We start from the raw sequence: 14,287 nt of genomic DNA, 5'->3' as shown, positions 1-14,287 counted from the left end.
TAATTTAACTGTGCAGCATTAGTCTGAGAAACAAGATCTAAAGCTGCATGATCTAATCTGGGTTTCATGGATCTATCTGAAATAACATCATTTCATTAATTTGAAATGTATGCGAGGGTATGACCTTTAAAACTCTGATCTTTAATAATAGCTCAAGAGATGAGCTAGGGAGCCAGTCACGCTTAGAATTCTAAGCACTTTCCCTTTGGTGAGGACACCCTGCAGTTCCACATGTGCAAGCACACACCTCACTCACTGTGGGATCTACAGAGCAGCAGTAAATGACCTTCAAAATTCAAATGTGTGTTATGTGGGTGTGCAGTACATGAGTAGGACATGAAAAAACTCCCACCTGTCCAGTCACAAATAAACTTAACTCCTGAAATGCATACCTAAGTTGAACATCAGATGCAACACTAATTTGCAGAGGTTCCCACTACATATAAAAAAGGGGGATGATTTTATGTGCTGAGAGCAGATCATGTGTGAAAACTAAAGTTTTATATGGGTTGTAAGAAGATTAACTGATGTCTGGACAATCAGGAATTTTAAATGCTGGGCAGTCTATCCAGATTTTGCTGAAGACAATACGAATACTTATCAGAGCCCGATAATAAAAACAGGTTAAAAAACTTAATCATCAAGGTGAAACATTTAGTAATGAGGTTTGTACAACTTTTTGGAAAACACTGATTGGAAGTCCCAACAGACTAGAGATAGATTTGCAGTGTCAGGAGGTATCTTGGACATAGGCATTAGTTTCCAACTCTGATGGTGCAGCCGGTGTTTATGACAAGCATTAAAACACAATTGCAACCCCCAGTCCTGGACAGGCTCAGGAAATGGCTATCTGGAAAGAGTGGGAGGGGTCCAGGAGGCCAGCCCCCAGGTCATACATATCTTTGCACAACAGTGATGACGAGCCAGTGGAAGTCTTTTCCAGCTTTACTGCACTGTAATTGTGGTTGCTTTCCCAGGACGGCACGCTGCTTTCACAAGGTGTCTCCTTCCCAAGGGATTTGCTCCTAGAAAAAGCCACCAATGCCTTCTTCACTGTGCCTTCTTTTTTTCTGGAGCTGGTCTCTTGTGCAGAGAAGAGCTTTTAATGCCTGCCTGTATAATCAGTACAACCCCAATCATTAAGAAGGTCAGAAAGTACACCTCCACTTCATTTCACTGAGCAAGAAATGTCATAATCCTATTTCTTCCTTGGGTCATCTACCCTGAGTCTGCACACCACATTTGCTCAGCAGCAGCCTGACAACCCTTGCACATGCAGCCAACCCTTAGCACTCCCACCTCTTATTCAGGATTCCAACTTTTTAAGCAACAAGAAGATCCCTGACACAGAGGGATCCTTGCTGAGTTATGAGAGCAGTGACAAAGGATGCAACAAGAGCACAAATGATGTTTCTTTATCCTCTGCCAGGCCCAGGACATGCTTGGTGCAGCCATTCTCCTCCCAGGTGCAGCAGCAACCACTTCTTTGTCAGTTCTATGATTCAAAACGACCAACCTTAAAAATTAAGTCACCTAAAAGTTACATAAGCATTTGAAAATAATCAAGAAAACTCTCCAAACAGTGCTAGTTAACACTTTGCTTGTCATAAAGTAACATCAATATGAGCCCCAGGACAGGCCTGGACAAGAACTTGTGATTTCCAGCCATCCCCGAATTCTCCCCAAATTCCACAGGGCACCAAAACAGGACAATATTGGCAGGATCCAAGGGCAGCCTCATCTATGCAGAAGCAGGCCATGTCCAGAGTCCTTGGCATGAACTGAGGGCAGCATCTCCTGCCTGGAAGCAGGCATGGAGCACAACAAAACACCACTTCCATGTGGGTGGGCCACCACAGCCATCACCACAGCCATGGCTGCTGCAAAAGTAGCTCAATACCACCACAGTAGCACAGCTGTCATGCAGGAAGCCCACCAGACACTCGACTGCATTGACACAAGGAAAGCCACCAGTGGAGTCTGGAAAAAGAAGAGTACATCCCTCTCTTCAAAGCCCACTCCAGAGTAATAGAAGAAGCAACTATCCTCTACCAGATGACCAGACATCAACATAGAGATACTAGAAACAACAAAATGCAAGAAAATGACACCACCAAAAGAATACAGTAATTCTGAAATACCAGACCCTATATAGCAAGAAACCCTTGCAAGGACTGAAAGGGAATTCCAAGCAACAATCTTAAAGGAACTCACTGAGATAAGAGAAGACTCAGACAGCAAAATGAAATGAAAATAAAATCTAGGATATAAGGGAGGAAGTTTACAAAGAGATTAATACCTTACAAAAGAATGACCAGAACTCATGGAACTAAAAGATTCACTCAGCAAAATAACACAACAAATAGCCTTAAGCAGCAGGAAAGAACAAGCAGAAGAAATAATTTCTCATCTTGAAGACACACTTTTCAAAATCACCCAGGGAAACAAAGAAACAAACAAACAAAAAGAAAAGAAAACAATTTTTAAAAAGGAAGAAAATCTAAGAGAGCTAGCAGGCAACATTAAGCACACAAAAATTCAAATCAAGGGTGTTCAAGAAGAGGAGACATGAAAAGGCATGAAAAACCTATCCAGTGAAATAATAATGGAAAACTTCCCAGGAACAGGGAGAGACACGGACCTTCAGACCCAGGCAAGTCAAAGATCCCCAAACTGATTCACCCCAATAATCCTCTCCAAGACACACAATAGGTCAAACTGGCAAAGCTCAAAAACAAAGAGAACATTCTAAAAGAAGCAAGAGAAAAGCATCAATTCACCTTACAGGGAGCCCTTATCAGACTAACAGCAGACTTTTCAACAGTAACTCTGCAGGACAGAAGGAAGTGGGATGACATATTGAAAATACTAAAAGAAATAAACTGCCTGCCAAGCATACCATATCCAGCAAGGCTACCCCTCAGAAATGAGAGAGAAATAGTGTATTTTCCAGACAAAAACGGTGGGAGTTTCCCTCCACATCATCAGCTTTGTAAGAAATCCTCCAGGGAGTCCTACACCAGCAATCCAAAAAATGGTAATCACCCATCTTACTAGTTCTGTTCAAACTGTTTCTTACAAAATTCAGTTTTAGTATGTGCTGTATTTCTAGGAATTCATTCATTTCATCTAATGATCTAATTTGTTGACCAACAATTATTCATAGTATTATCTTATAACCCTCTTGATTTCTGTAAATTTGGTTGTAATGACCCCACTTTCATTTCTGATTTTAGTTATTTGAGTCTTCTCTCTTTTTTTAGTCCATCTAGATAATCGTTTGCCAATTTTGTGGATTTCATCAAAGTACCAACATTCAGTTTCATTGATTTTCCCATTTTTTCTATTTTCTGTTTCTTTTACCTATGCTCTAATTTTTATTATTTACATTCTTTGCTAGGTCTGGGCTTAGTTTGTTAATTTTCTAGTTTCCTAACATGCAAAGATAATTGTTGATTTGAGATTTTTCTTTTTTACTAATATTCATATTTGTATTAAATAAATTTCTATTTTAGCAAAAACTAAAATAAAAAATAAGTAAATAAAAACACATAAACTATGGAGACGGTAAAAAGATCAGAGGTTACCAGAGGTTATGGAGGAGAGATGGATGAATAGGCAGAGCAGAGAGGATTTCAGGACAATGAAAGTCCACAACAGTACCATGGTAGATACATATCATTAAACATCTGTCCACACCCACAGAATACACAAAAAAGTGTGAACTCTAATGTAAACTATGGTCTTTGGATGATAATGATGTGTAAATTCGTTTCATTAATTATAACAAATGTACCACTTTGCTGGGCAATGTTGATAATGGGACAGGCTACACATGTGTGGGTCAGGGGTATACGTGGGAAATCTCTGTACTTCCTGCTCAATATTGCTGTGAACCTAAAACTGCTCAAAAAGTAAAGTCTAGGGCCGGCCTGGTGGCGCACTCGGTAGAGTGTGGCGCTTGGAAGTGCGGCGACACTCCTGCCAAGGGTTCGGATCCCATATCGAGACCAGTCCGCTCACTGGTTGAGAGCGGTGTGGGCACGACACCGAGGGTTGCGATCCCGTTGCCAGTCATGGTATGGGCGTGACACCGAGGGTTGCATTCCCGTTACCGGTCACAAAAAAAGACAAAAAGGAAAAAAAAAAAAAAAAGTAAAGTCTATTAAAAATAAATAAATAAAAATAATAAACAATCTTGTGAGTGAGGTCTCAAATGAAGAACATAGCCTGGTCCAGAGCTCACCTCCATCCCAACTGCCCTGGGTACCTACTCTCTATACAAACTCCGTCGGGTGACTACCAACTCTTTTTTCAAGACTGCTGCCAGTGTCCTGAAGTCTTATGTTCTCCATGCAGCAGTGAGTTGCCTGCCTTTGCTTTTTTACTGCATTTACATGACTGAATTTCAGCTAATGGGTAGTAAAAAACAAATACACAGAAAAGGTGGAAGACAAAGGTAAAGGTGATACTATCTGCTGTACATCTGTACCTGCTGTCCCCTACATTCTTTTTTTTTTTTTGTCTTTTTTCGTGTCCGGCAACGGATTGCAACCCTCAGTGTCGTTCCCGCACCGGACCGGGACCGGCAACGGGATCGCACCCCTTGGTGTTGCGCCCGCCCCTTGCTCAGCCAGTGAGCGGGAACCGGTCTGTATGTGGGATCCGAACCCTCGGCGGGAGCGCCGCCGCACTCCCAAGCGGCGCACCGTAGCAGTGCGCCACTGGTCCGGTCCCTGTCCCCTACATTCTAAGATAAATAAAAAAACAAGTCTCGGGGAGAAAACACTTTTACACAAATTTTGCTCCAATTGTTCAAGTGGCTGGTCTTAGTCAGCTTACCTGAACACCATACTGTGGAAGATGGAGGTTTTCTGGCTTCATTTTGATCTTTTCCTTAGATTTTGGCTTCTGTTCTTTGCCTGAACTTAGGCATTTCATAGTAGCTGAAGCATGTGTGAGAATAACGTCCTTGCTGCAGTAGGCCAGGGTGGGCTGCACCACACTGGAGCACCCAGGGCGGGTACACCTGGAGGTGCCTGGAGCCTCTACCACCTGCAGAGCAAAACAGGGAGCTTCAGACAGTGTGCTGGCCAATTCCAGCATTAAAGTGCTGTGTAAAATCACTATGTAGCGTACCAAGCTCACTGTTTTTAATGAAGAGATAACAACAGTATTTTTCGCGCCGCCGTGCTTCCCAAGCGGCGCACTAGTGCAGTGCGCCACTGGGCCGGCCCGAGGCATTCACATTTTAACTGTCCTTCACACCATCTGTGGTGGACAGAACTCCAAGGTGACCCTCAGGACTCCGGCCCCTGGCACATGTCCTCTGTATCAAATTCCCTCCCCCTTGAGTGTGAGCAAGGTCCATGGACATGATGAGATTTTATATCCACAACCAGCTTCTGCTATAGGACAAATGTGCAGAGATGTAATCAAGGCCTCAAATGAGATGACCAGAAAGGGCCTGACTTCATCAGGCAAAAACCCTTAAGAAAAACTGGCCTTTTCTCAAGAGAGGAGACTCCATATTACTGATTGTGAAATAAGCTGCCCTGTTTTGAGAGGGACGACCAAGGTTAGGATCTGAGTAAGGCTGCCAGATAATATACAGGACACACAGCTAAATCTGAACTTCGCATAAACAAAAAACATTATATAAGTATGCCACGAAAGCTGCATGGGACATACTTATATACTGAACAGCATGAGGGCTTCTGGGCTTCTGGAAGGGGATCTTTCCTCTGTTGAGCCTCTGATTGACTGCAGTCCTGTTAAGACCCTGAGCAGAGGGCCCAGCTAAGCCATGATGGGGCTTGAGAACTACGGAAACTGAGACCATCAATATGTGTTGTTCTAAGCTAAGTTTGAGGTAGTGTGTTATGCAGTAACAGAAACCTAATACAGCACAAGAAGTACACTTGGTTGCTTCTGTTTTGAGGGTCAAGACTAAATACACATGAATGCATCCCTCAAATGTACTTAAGTGAAAATTATTTAATTTGAGAAATAAATTAACATAGTTATTTTTCCTCCATAGAATCTATTTTACTTAGAATAAAATTTTATATAGGTTTAAGTCAAACACATTGACAAAAAAGACATGAAATAGATAATTTTCCTAATGATTGTGATATTAACAGTAATGTCCTATTTCCATTTAGTCACTCGTAATACTTTCATGGCACATTTATTCAAATGGCTCAGTCCTTGCACTTGCACCTTGCAGCTAACACAGTGCAAGAGTGTTCATAAGGCAGAGATACTTCAAGGCACAGCAACCTCAAAGCTTCCTGCTCACTTGGCCTCTGTTAGAAGACAAGCTGCCAGGGTAGGGGTGGGCCAGGGACTCAGGAAGGCTGAGAGGGAAACATGCTCTGAGTCATGCCCCCTCGTGTACACTGGAATGGAGATTATGACAGTACATGACATCTCTCCTCACAGCGGAAGCTAACATATGTAGGAAAAATGATAAACAATCACAGCCCCAGAGGGGCATAAAAACCAGGTGGGAAGGAGAGTCAAGTAAAGAGCTGCAAGATGGAGAAATGATACATTGAGCACAAGAACTAGTGAGGGTCGCACTGATGCAGGCGCCACCACCACTCAGGGTTTCCTACACTGAGTTGGCACAAGAACCACAAGGCAGCTCGAGATGGTGTGTGTGGGGGTCCGGACAGGCGGGCACATGCACCTAAGCAATTGAAAAATAATTCTGCTGATACACATAAAATACATAAGTAACATCAAGAACATGGAAATAAAAGTGAATTGTTAAGAATTAAGTCCACAACAGCTGATGAGGTAGGTACAGACGCTTGTCCAGATGGTGTGGGCAGGAGATGGGGGCAGAGCTCGGGAGGCTCCACCCAGATGCAGCACCCGTCCTGGTAGAAATTAGCTTATTCCAGGACAGAAACTTTCCTAGCCTTGATATTTCTACCAATGGCAAGTCTGGAATCCATAAGGTCAACCCCTTAATGTTTACCTCAGTAGGCAAAATACTCACGGCTGGCAAAGCTTGAGTTTTTTCTTTCCGCTTGGATGTGCAGCTTTCTCAGCTCTCCTCTTTATCTTTCAGTCTTCACTAGATTTTTGCTCCACTGTTCCTGGACTTCTAAAATCTGTGTCATCAGCATCTCCAGGTCTAAATTTAGTTTCCTGATGATCTGTGGTTTCTGCCTTAGTCTCATCCTGCACTTGCAGAACGGTGCAGTTTGGGCAGATATAATCTTCCCTGTTCCTTTCCAAAAGCCTTCCTCGAGCCTGAGAAGCGCCCCCACAATCACCACGAAACCGTTCTTCACATCAGTCACAGCAACTCATAAACCTGAAATCATAAAATAGTGATATTAGGAATGGGACATGAGAGACAAACACTCACTTTTTGACAAATTAAGAAGCCCAATAGGTTTTAACATTCTATTGCTTACAAAATACCAATATACAGAAATGTACAGAGAACAGAATGAAGAAGATGCATATGTCCCTCTCTTGATTTTCCTAACATTCAACTAAATTTGTTTACCTTTTTTGGCTGGAGTGAGCTATAGGCTTTCAAGCCATTGGACCCTAACTACTTCAGTGTATGTCTCCTCAAAACAACAGTGATGCCTTTGTCCCACCAACAAGCCAACAGAGATTCCTTAACACCAAAGTCTAGCGAAGACTCTGAGCTGCCCCCATGTCCACACTGGGGTTCAACCACAGTCTGCACCTGGCCCTCTGCTGTCTCCCAAGGAACAGTCTAGGGGAGCACTCTCTGACAGATTCCTGAGACCACGTGTGGTGCCACTGGCTGCACATGGCTGGGTGGGGGCAGGGGCTTCTCACCCCCTCCCATGCTCACCACTTTGACTGTAAACAGCCACATATCCGGTGGCTACCACAGGGGAAGGGTGGCTCTAGGCAGGCCTTTCGTTCCTTTTGTGATAATGATGTGTTCATCTTTTTTTTAAAAAAGATGACCGGTAAGGGGATCTTAACCCTTGACTTGGTGTTGTCAGCACCACGCTCAGCCAGTGAGCGAACCGGCCATCCCTATGTGGGATCCGAACCCGGGGTCTTGGTGTTATTAGCACCACACTCTACCGAGTGAGCCACGGGCCGGCCCTGTTCATCTTTTTTGAATGAACAAATTATTCATGCAGCCTAGCTTTGTAACATTTAAAATCAAAACAAATATAAACACTATTTTGATCACCCGGATTTCTTTTAAAGATGGGACAGCCCATCCCTGTCCTCCCATGACCTACCTGTTGTTACAAGGCTGGAGACACATGTGGTCCAGGATGTTGGGGTCGTGCAGCTCACATTCAGGCTTAGGCTTGCCCGAGCCCCTGCTCTCCTTCAAAGTCACTGTCATTGTCGGAGGTGTCCTCCTTGTCCTCCTCCTGTGGCCTTTCCCGAAGAGGCAGATTGCTCCTGTGCACTCAGGGAACCAGAGTGGGGGCCACTTTTCATCTCAGAGGTACTTCCTACGCTCCCTTCCAAGGCGGTTTCAACATCTGGGACTGGACAAGACATTGGCTCACTGGAATCCGCAAGGGAGACAGGAACATTCTGTCTTCCTTGGTGCTGAGCTGCTGTAAGGAATTCCTCCACCCGCTCGGTGCGCTGTGGTTGCCTCCCACTGTGTCCCAGGGCTAGGCTGTTCTGCCGCAGGGGCTGCTGCCCCAGCGAGCCTGCCTCTATGTCTTCCACATGCTCTCGCTTAGCAACAGTGGTTCTTCCAAATCCCCGGGTTTTGCTGAAGCCTTTCCTTGTGGGTTTGATAGTCTCAGGTGCCTCTGCACTGCTCGGGTCACCTTTTTTTTTTTTTTTTTTTGTCTTTTTCCGTGTCCGGCAATGGATCGCAACCCTCAGTGTTGCCCCTGTACCGGACCGGGGACCGGCAACGGGATTGCAACCCTCGGTGTTGCTCCCGCGCCTCGCTCAGCCAGTGAGCGGGAACCAGTCTGTATGTGCGATCCGAACCCTCAGGCGGGAGCCCCGCCGCACTTCCCAAGAGGCGCACTTATCCAGTGCGCCACCGGGCCGGCCTTCGGGTCACCTTTATCTTCCATACTTAATGAGAAAATGTCATCACATCATGAGCAGCAGGCCACTGAGTGAAAAGATCACACAAACTCAACCATACACAAGAGGAAGCACAACCTGCCTACATGTAAATAAGAGGAGGAAATGGAACCATCTCTATCCACAAGACATGGAGCAGTGCAGAAGTCAGTCCTGTTAACCAGTGTTTCATGAAGTGTGCCATGTGAGACGATTTCAGGAGACTCATTAAGGAAACTTTAATTAGTTACATATCTAATGTTTAGTAGGAAAAGACAGTCAGCAGGTCAAATGTGTCCTGCTGCCATTTACCTGCTTAGGACCAGGCTTTACATAACATGGAGCAGGGAACATAGGCAGTAAGCACCAGCATGAGTGGGGTAAGGACACGATCACAAGGGCGAGGTTGACAACCCACAAGGAGACTGGCCATGTCCACACCCTGCGCTCTGGAGCCCTAGGCTGCTGACCACCCCCTGCTGGAGACAACGTGGAGGGGAGGAGCTCAGCTGAGCCCAGCTTTCAGCCACCCCCAGCCAGGCCCAGGAGGGACACTGCCATGGACCCTCCACAGCAGCCCTGACTCTAGCTAGTTCTCAGTGATCCTCCTGGATGCCAAGTGGGAGGAGGACCACCCAGATTCCACATGGTTCAGAGATATGAAATGGGCCTTGTCTTAGTCCACTGAGTTTTAAGGATATTGTCAACAGTGACAGATAACTTTAGACACTTAGAAAATACTGACCTAGACAATAGCTTTAAGGTATACCATTCGCCTCTGTTTTTTTCTTTCACTTTCTAATACATTCTAAAGTGTCATGTTTGTGAAACTTTTACTCTTGTTTAAATCAACAAAACCTGAACAAGACAGCACCATGAGAATTATTTTGCAAGCTGTCCAGTCTTTAATCACATTTAAATATTAATTATGACTGGTTTATGCCGTATTCCATCTGATGGAAAGGACAGGTATAAAATGAAAACCTTAAAATATATAAATAACACAAACTTTAAGATCACTTGCAACCTTTTTTTTTTTTTTGCTTCTGTCTGAATGCTGTCACTTCCCAGTTTCCTGTCTAGCTGTAGGTGCTGCCTGACTACAAACCTGACCCACACACTCCTTGGTCACTCAGAAGCTGCTGAGGGGAGAAGCAAACCCCTTCCTTCCTCCCCCAACACAGCTGAACTAAACCAGCTGCCAAACTGACCCAGCATCAGTGTGGAAACCCCAGACCCCCCAGAGCATGCAGAGGAACCTCCGTGATGGTGGCAAACACAAAGGGGGGCTTCCCATGCCAGCTGGGGATCCCAAGCAAGTGACACTGAGCTGCTCTCATCCAGGAGGCAACACTGCCCTTAAAAGTTGTGGGTTTTAGGGGCCGGCCCAGTGGCGCACTGGATAAGTGCGCCACTTGGGAAGCGCGGCGGCGCTCCCGCCTGAGGGTTCGGATCCCACATACAGACCGGTTCCCACTCACTGGCTGAGCGAGGCATGGGAGCAACACCAAGGGTTGCAATCCCGTTGCCGGTCCCCGGTCCGGTATGGGGGCAACACTGAGGGTTGCGATCCGTTCCCGGACACGGAAAAAGACAAAAGACCAAAAAAAAAAAAAAGTTGTGAGTTTTAAATATGAGAAATAACATGAAATGCAGAGACCTGCTCCTTATAAATATATACAGCAGAGCAGTTATTATATCACAGTATTAACTTATAATTACAATATAATCATATACTAAATCATAATTGCTTACTCATTCTCTCTATAAATTTTACTTTTTGGAAAAAATTTTTTCTGCTTCCACAAATCATCAAATTTGCAGCAAATTTGATAGACATCTTGAAATTGGGTCAGGTTTCAATTCTCACACAACACTTTGAATTTCTACTAAACACACAGCCTGAGGGGCCTTCACCAACAAGGCATGTGGATGCAGTCCCCCCACTGCTGCAACCTGCCTCCGTGGGGATGGCTTCCTGCAGGAAGAATAAAGGAACACTGTGAATCAAATATTTATTTTTGTTTTTTGGGCAGCTGGCCGGTAAGGGGATCCAAACCTTTGACTTTGGTGTTAGCACCTGAATCTAATTCTCACAAATAATTAAACACAACTATAAAAACTTTAGGCTAAAGTTGAGAATATTTCAAATAAATATGAATGGTACATTAAATCAGTTTCTTTACACATATTGCCACTTTACAAATGCTAAATACAAACTTATTAAGTTAAAATTTAATTGCTACTGTTTAACACTATTGATACTTTACTTGCCCAACACTGAAAACTTGGACAATTTTTCTCCTGGAATCAGAAATACAACAAAAAACCTGGCCGATGAAATCTTCTGGTCCAAGTAGACAATCGGGCCTCACATCACTGTTGTCAGTCACTGTTCACAAGTAACAGGATTCATGTTTTCAACAACTCAAATATCTAGAGACTACTCCCATGGAGTAAGTTCCTAAAAGAAAACAATAAAATACAGCTCTTAAATACCTGTAACTAAAACCACATATCAGTAGTCTTAAAATAAAAAGGCACCAAAATTTGAGTGATCTTATATTTGAGTGTACATTATGTCACCCACAAGACACCCAGGGAGTTAGAAAAAAAAAATACAACACCCTCTCCTTTAATACAGAAAAGCATATATTATCACTACACTCTGAGAGAAGGTTCTAGGACAGCCCAGGAAGGAGAAGCCAGTCTTGGGGAGGGGACGCTGGCAGAGGTGCAGGAGATGAGGGCTCAGAGATCAGCCATCTGGCATCAGCTTCTTCCCGGGTATGAGCCTGGTCTTGGGATGAACCCAGCTCAATAAAACCCAACACAGGGCAGAGAAACGTGAACAAAATGTGAAAAGGGTGAACAAAATTATATATGAATTTAATTATACAAAAATTCTCAATATTGTCACAATGGCATCACTTAAATTAAAAACCTAAGAGAATTTTTAGAAGACTAGTGTTTACAATTACTGAACACCAACATTCCACAGTTCACCTACGTGTACTTAAAAAGCATTCCTCCTAGTAGATCCTCTCAATAGCCACATCCTAAACATTCACTCGACAGGCCTTTATTTCCAGCTAGGGCCTGAATTTCTACTTTTTCTAGCACATCTGCCTGAGAGCCCACCCTCCTGAGCAGTGCTTACCACCTCCTACCTTCTCACCTGCTCCAGCTGTCTCCTCTACCTGGGGTCTCCCCGGTGACCTCGGAACAGAGAGGCAAACATTCCGCCTCATCCTTTTAAAGAGACGGTGACCATTTAGACTTCAGAGTTCACCAACTAGCCCAATGACATCATCATCACCATAAAATCTCTTCAAAGAAGTAAATCTACCCTTAAAATGATTGCTTCAAGAATTCAGAAACTATTTGGAAATACACTTTTATATTTCACAATACTGAACATTTATAAAAGCAAAGAAATTGATATGTTCTCAGGAATGAAAAACCATTTTAAAAAATTCAATTTATTTGTTAATCTGAAAAATAAACATGTTTCTGGATTTGATTTGAGTTCTGAATAATAAATCAGAAAAAATGTAGTTATTTCAGTTAAGTACAATGAGATACAGGACATACTTAGAATAGCACAGATCATTTTAAACATGCAAAATTGATTTTCTTATAATTTCTTCAACACAAAAAATCGAATATGAAATTTCACATAGCTTGTGAAATAAAAACATATGTATATCAAAGCAAAATTTTTAAAAAAATTGTGAAATATCCAACACAACTCAGAATTACTACATTACTCTGCCCACTATCCAGCACATTACAGGGGGAATGTGGTCAATCACATCATATTAAAAAAATTTTTTTCCACCAAGGAAGAAAAAGGTGGGCATCTCTGAAACTGGGAAAGTAAACTGTAGGGTAACACTGAATGTACTGAACTTAAAGTTATCTTTCTAAGCACACATTTTTTCTCTGCTGAAAACTCCATTTCCTACTAACTACAAGAAGTCAGGATAATGCTATGAAATCTTAGGTTAAAAAAAATATATATATATATTTGTGCATGTGTGTGCATGTGTATATGTATATGTATATATATGTATGTGTGTATATATATATGCCAACATTTCTCAATAGGTCTGCTAACAACACAGCCTGCAACAAAAAGGCTGAAAAGTGACAATTCAAGCATAGGACATGTGGCCGAACTTCACACTTCAGCTCTCAAACTTTTTCTCAGGGCTCCCTTATACCCTTAAAAGTTGAGAACCCCAAAGAGCTTTGTTTATGTGGAATACAAGGGGTCTTCTAAAAGCTAATGGAAAGATTACCATTATCTTTTAATTCTATTTTTCAATGAACTGTTTAAACACTCTCATATATTCATTGATATTTCCAAAATTTTAAATATTAAAAAATAAATCCATCACACATGCACACTTTTTAAATTAAAAAGTCATGTTATCTCTAAAATAATTAGAGCCAGAGTGGCATTGTTTTATATTTTTGCAAATCTCTGTCTTAATAGAAGACAGTGAGACTTTATGTCTCCTTCTGCAGTCAGTCCATATATTCTGTGGGTGAAAAAAATGAGAGAAAATCCTGCCTCATACAGATGTCATTAAGAATGGAGGAGCATTTTACAATATTCTCACATAATTATGGATGTTCTTTGATACTATAACAAATCTTAACAAGTAGTAGAGTTTCATAAAAGTTCGCTGCAACATGGAATCTGAAACCATATGAATGAACTTTTCATGCTTTCCCAAACTAAAACCCACTGTCTGTTTTGGACTTTAAACATATCTTTTACTCATGTGTGTTGATCATCTGGAAACACTGGTTCATCAAGTTCTGGGCAGAGATGCCAAATGTAAACACATTTCATTAGATGATTAGTCCGTTTTGTGTTGCTATAACAGAATTACCTGAGACTGGGTAATTTATAAAGAAGAGGTTTATTTGGCTTATGATTCTGGGACAGCTGTGTTTGGCATGGGCCTTCAGGCTGCTTCTACTCATGGCAGAAAAGTGGCAGGCAGCTCGTGGGTACAAGCAGATCACATGGTGAGAGAGAAAGCAAGAGAGAGAGAGGAGGTGCCAGGGTCTCTTAAACCATGAGCTCTTGTGGCAATTAAGAGAGCAAGAACTCACTCATTTATCCCCCCTCCCCAGGGAGAGCATAAATCCATTCATGAGGGATCCGCCCCCATGACTCAATCAGTTTCCAACACTGCCACATTGGGGATCAAAA

General features: G+C 42.8%; 1 pseudogene; it reads right to left on the bottom strand.

Annotated features, from left to right (window-relative positions):
• Positions 1-799: 799 nt before the first annotated feature.
• On the bottom strand, positions 800-9,065 carry LOC103610361 (annotated as a pseudogene).
• Between the last annotated feature and the right edge of the window lie 5,222 nt (positions 9,066-14,287).

This window comes from Galeopterus variegatus, unplaced genomic scaffold (genome assembly GCF_000696425.1).
Source record: "Galeopterus variegatus unplaced genomic scaffold, G_variegatus-3.0.2 Scaffold10999, whole genome shotgun sequence".
NCBI lineage: Eukaryota > Metazoa > Chordata > Mammalia > Dermoptera > Cynocephalidae > Galeopterus > Galeopterus variegatus.
The sequence above is the reverse complement of the archived record's forward strand: the minus strand, read 5'-3'. Positions and strand labels throughout refer to the sequence as shown.